Genomic DNA, 5320 nt, shown 5'->3' with positions numbered 1-5320 from the left:
AAAAATTATCTCGACCTAACGAGGCGCAACTCGGTAGCCCTTCTATTCGCCAAAATAAGAATTTGACACTTTGTCCACGTTACAGTTTTTGATGGACGCCGAGAACAGACGCCATTTTGGTCAGAGGCCGTCCCTTACGGAGGCGGCCTTCGGTTCTCCTGCCTTTCCGATCGCTTGGCTGCCAAAGGCTTTGCGAGAATCAATAGTAACTTAAATTTAATGAAATGTTATTGTCCTGGTAATTGATAAGATTACATCATATACGATCACAGGAGGGGGGAGGAGGAAGTTAGCTTGAAGGCTCCAGCTGCGCTTCTTATGTGAAGCACGCTAGGCCTAGTCACACAAAGCCTGGGACGCGACAGTCTGGCGAGCGTGACAGTTGTGAAGGGTACATCTTTCACAGGGGCCCCTCATCCTGGCTTTAGCCCCGGTTCTGAATGCCATGAAGCTTTTAACTCTCTCTGGTCCAAAAGTCAGCTATGTAAGAAAAGTACGGTAGCGCACATGCGTTCCTGCATATAGGCATAGCTTCGGGCGAACGGGCCTATGCGTAGTATGAATTGAACGACGGTTAGGCGGCAACTTCATGCCACGGGTCACAAGCCGCTGCCGTCCTCGGGAGCTCCTTCCTGAACTTGCAACCTAAGGAAATATATCCGATCATAATGGAAGAAACCTTTTAGCGGACTTTTATTTTTCAATTGTCGGCTCCGAAGAAAGGGGGTGAGGAATAGCCCTGGCGCGCGTGTATGCGTAGATTCTGAGGTAGCGTTGTTCAGGTGGTGTAAATTTGCAGAGCGTCGTGCAATTGTAAAGAATAAATCTGTCTTATTTAACACATTTGCCTAATGTACGGTTTTCACCTCCGCTTTCAGGACGGTCTTAACGCTCATCTGCCTAACCCTTGGCGCGTCCAAGCTTGCCGCCTTCTACAAGCGAGCGGCTGACTTTGAGCGGCACATAGGGATGAAGACGTGCGATTGCCCTGGCTCCAATAAGTTCTTTTGGTTGGACGTCCAGCGAGCCACTTACTGCATCCTCTACTGTGTGGGCTTTTCACTGATCCTTTCTGATCCACCTTATCTGACGTCGGGTGAGGCTGGGCGTAGTGCCACGACGGATGCCTACTATCAGTTAAAACTGCTTCTAGGGACATTCTTTTACTTTGTATACGACAGCATTTGCACTGCAATACTGACTCGTTCTTGCCAGGCTCTCGGCGAATACATTGAAAGCGAACTGACGGCTTTGAGGCTCTGCGTCAGTGCCTGGTATCCTGGGCTCCATGGCACGTATGACGCTCCTGGACGCATCGTTGAGATTAGACGCAATCTGGCCATGGTACGCGATTTGAAAGATGAGATCAACGACATCTGTCGTTGGCCTTTGGTCGTTTCTACGGCTTGTGTGATTATAGTTCTCTGTTGGTCAGTATACGATATTGCTGAGCATGGTGTCGCAGTTGGGCAACGCTCCAGCATTATCCTTTATGCCAGTTGCGTAGCCTACGAGTTTACTGGGCTGGCTTCTGCAAGCCACTCCTTAGCGAATAAGGTAAGGTTTTACTCCAAACAGTAAACACGGATATAAAAACATAAGAATTCAGACGCATTTATATGAGAATATTGTAACCTGCAATATTTCTTACTAAACGGTGTAAGGCTGGACTACCGGTCAACGTTGAAATAAAATGAAGCCTTAACATGGATGAGGGGAGTGTTTTATTTTTAAGATGAACGGTATATTTTTACATAATTGGGGTTTATTTTGTTGCTCTTGGTACATAGTGAGCGATTGATGAAGCTTTAGAAATTAAAATCCATGCACAATGTTTACACAAGTGCAGAAGTTCAAATTTCATCATTTCCTACAATGGTGTCCATCTACGTAGAATGCGGAAGGCAGTGTTTGGAATTGTTACAAAAATGCCATGTATAAGAATAGCTCATAAGACGATAAACAGCAGGAAAGAGAGATGTGTGCAAATCGAATATGTAAGTTTGTGGCGAAGCGGATGCATACATAAGTGCAACAAGATGACACCTAATACGACGGTGGTATCAGTAAAAATAAGCATTAATAGAAATAAACAGGCTATCCTGTGAGAAATTACGGCAAAAAATAAAAACAGAAGGCACAGAAACACAGAAGTATTCTTGTGACAGAAGGGATCACTAGACGAAGATGATTTAACTGGTTGTTTCCTGCATGAATGCAAGAAAATGCATTAAATCATGACGTAAATTGGCACAAATTGCGACCAGCATTGTTCTGATTGCAAAATTGTGCAGAATCAATCCTAGTCATTTATATACAAAGGTGCGCTAAAACTTAATATTACAAGTCTTTCTAAGGAGTGATTTCTACGCAGTGACAACTGCATAACGCCATTCTTTTGAACAATTTCATGGAAGACGTGGTCCTGTTATGGGAAGGATGTAGTCAGGTTATGAGATCTGCAAATTCTTTGAACATTATCAGGGAGCGGTGACATGTGCGTAGTCATTCAAGAAGAAGGAACTTGACCTTTCAGCATGCTCCTAGTACTGTTCACAGGAATGATGTTATTTTGTGCACTTTTTGGCCCGAAGTAATAATAATTAATAATTGGCTTTTGGGGAAAGGAAATGACGCAGTATCTGTCTCATATATATCGCTGGACACCTGAACCGCGCCGTAAGGGAAGGAATAAAGGAGGGAGTGAAAGATGAAAGGAAGAAAGAGGTGCCGTAGTGAAGGTCTCCGGAATAATTTCGACCACCTGGGGATCTTTAACGTGCACTGACATCGCACAGCACACGGACGCCTTAGCGTTTTGCCTCCATAAAAACGCAGCCGCCGTGGTCGGGTTCGAACCCAGGAACTCCGGATCAGTAGCCGAGCGCCGTAACCACTGAGGCACCGCGTCTATCTTTTCAGAGTAAAATTTCAGTTGATTGTTAGCGGGTTGAGTGTCTTTTTGTTCTTAATCTTCCTCTGAAAAGCATAGTATATTGGAAATAAGAAGTCTGAAACCAGCCCCATTTTTTATATACATTGAATTGAATTCGCAGAATACCTAAATATAATAAGTGTTACGTAAGGTGCGCGGCATTAATACGAACGATCGCAAGAGCTCTGAACAAATTACCGTGAATTGACTGGCAAATAGATGGCTCATAATGCAATTCATAGGTTATGTGGGTTTTAAGAAAGAAGCATTTATGCAGAAGTAATCAGTAAACCACTAGAGCTACAGTTAAATGTAAGAGTTATGCAGAAAGTGTACTGACATGAATCTTTACAAACATACGTTGCCATTCTTTTCAGACTAAGAAGATCAAGGACTTGTGCAAGGCTGTTCGAAACACTGAGGACCCTAACTTGCGGCGGCAAGTGAGCAAAACCCTTCATGATGTTAGTTATGTATAATAACAGTACAGAAAAAAAATATGTGAACTTTTCGTTTACACAGTAGTTGACTGGACGCGCCAGTTAAGGGCTTAAAAGAACTTAAGGGCTTGGAAGCTAGAAACACGCTTACTTCTCAGGCCGTGTGCATTCAGTAGCCTCAAGGAACTGCAACTAGCATATCTGACATTCTTTGGACAGAGTCGGCAATTTTAGCAAAGCAATAAGCGTCTATGACGTTCATTAGAAGCAAGCATATTTTGCATGCCAGATATTGCTCGGATAATGAGAGACGTCATTTTGAGCGCTTGAAATGAACTTCGACTATCAGAACTTCTTTCTGTAGCATGTGCAGAGTTACTCAAAATATGTCCACGCTTTTGTGTGTCTAACCGAATCACGACAGCCGTGGTCGCGATTCAACAAACCACAGAGTCGGGCCAGCACTCAAAAGGCTGCAGCTACTCCATCAATAAGTAGTGTCATGAAAACCCTGGAGGCACAATGAAGATTAGACAGGTTCGTTTTTTTTTTATGGAATGAGTTCAAAAAGTAAATATTTTTGCGGTTTGACCTCTTACCTTCGGTCCGGTCAGTTGTGAACACTGTTCTCAGAGCCTTGCTTTAAAAAACAAGCGGGATATTTAAAAAACAATAAACTGCACGTCTCCAACCAGACACTTTAATTTTAACCCACCGTTTCGAAGCCGACTCGGCTCCTTCATCAGAGGTGCTTGAGGGCAGTAGCTAGCGTCTTTAAGTATGGAGGGGAGGAGGGAGTCAAAGGAACGAAAGCTTTGATGCGAAATGCATGGGGGAGGAGGAGGAAAGGGAGGTTAAGGCTGTTAGTCACGTTGTCGCACTGTGGGGAGGCGGTCAATGGCGACTTTTTTTTCCATTGAGTTGAAGAGGGAAGCAGGGGCTCTCCAACTCAACGAAAGAAAAAAATCGCCATTGACCGCCTCCCCCACAGTGCGACAACGTGACTAAGTCTTAACTCCCCTCCTCCCCCTCCCCCATGCATTTCGCATCACAGCTTTCGTTCCTTTGACCCCCTCCTCCCCTCCATACTTAAAGGTGCTAGCTACTGCCCTCAGTCACCCGTGATGAAGGAGCCGAGTCGGCTTCGAAACGTTGGTTTAAAATTAATGTTTTTGGTTAGAGGCGTGCAGTTTATTACAAGTCTTCAAACCCAACCAGACACACAAATCTGTCAAAATGTTTAGTTTTCGATATTAAAAAAAAAAGTTGAGAGAAACTGGGTCTGTGACTGATCCTAACTGACAGTTCAGTGGGGTCAGTTTGACGTATTTTTCTTAATCTTGCGGCTCGCCTAAAGCAGTCCACTTGCTAGAGCCTTCTGAGCATTATTTCTTTATGGAAGAGTCGCCACCCGAGCCGACGCTACTGTGCTCCGCATTTTATTTTCGCCAACACCGTCTTGTACGCTCTTCCTAGGTGAAGCTACTTCATGACTGGATAGATCCGGAAGATATGTCCCTGAGGGGAGGTGACTTCTTCGAAGTCAACCTGTCTCTGCTAATTCATGTAAGAAATGAACCCGCTTTGGCACACACCCTTTCACTTCACCGTTGTGTACGGATATACATTTTAATAATAATTAATAATTGGTTTTGGGGGGAAAGGAAATGGCGCAGTATCTGTCTCATATATCGTTGGACACCTGAACCGCGCCATAAGGGAAGGGTAAAGGAGGGAGTGAAAGAAGAAAGGAAGAGAGAGGTGCCGTAGTGGAGGGCTCCGGAGTAATTTCGACCACCTGGGGATCTTTAACGTGCACTGACATCGCACAGCACACGGGCGCCTTAGCGTTTTTCCTCCATAAAAACGCAGCCGCCGCGGTCGGGTTCGAACCCGGGAACTCCGGATCAGTAGTCCAGCGCCCTAACCACTGAGCCACCGCGGC

The 5320-nt window shown here is 44.9% G+C and overlaps 1 long non-coding RNA gene and 1 other non-coding gene across 2 annotated transcripts; one reads left to right on the top strand and one right to left on the bottom strand.

Moving 5' to 3' along the window:
- Window positions 1-886: 886 nt before the first annotated feature.
- Window positions 887-4940, top strand: LOC144104049 (uncharacterized). The gene is made up of 3 exons (XR_013308421.1): window positions 887-1096; window positions 3313-3378; window positions 4852-4940. It is a non-coding gene; the product is annotated as an uncharacterized LOC144104049 (long non-coding RNA).
- Window positions 4941-5248: 308 nt separating this feature from the next.
- TRNAS-ACU (transfer RNA serine (anticodon ACU)) lies at window positions 5249-5320 on the bottom strand. The gene has a single exon. It is a non-coding gene; the product is annotated as a tRNA-Ser (tRNA).

Source organism: Amblyomma americanum, chromosome 9 (assembly GCF_052857255.1).
Source record: "Amblyomma americanum isolate KBUSLIRL-KWMA chromosome 9, ASM5285725v1, whole genome shotgun sequence".
NCBI lineage: Eukaryota > Metazoa > Arthropoda > Arachnida > Ixodida > Ixodidae > Amblyomma > Amblyomma americanum.
Note: the sequence above shows the minus strand (reverse complement) of the source record. Positions and strands in the feature narration are given on the sequence as shown.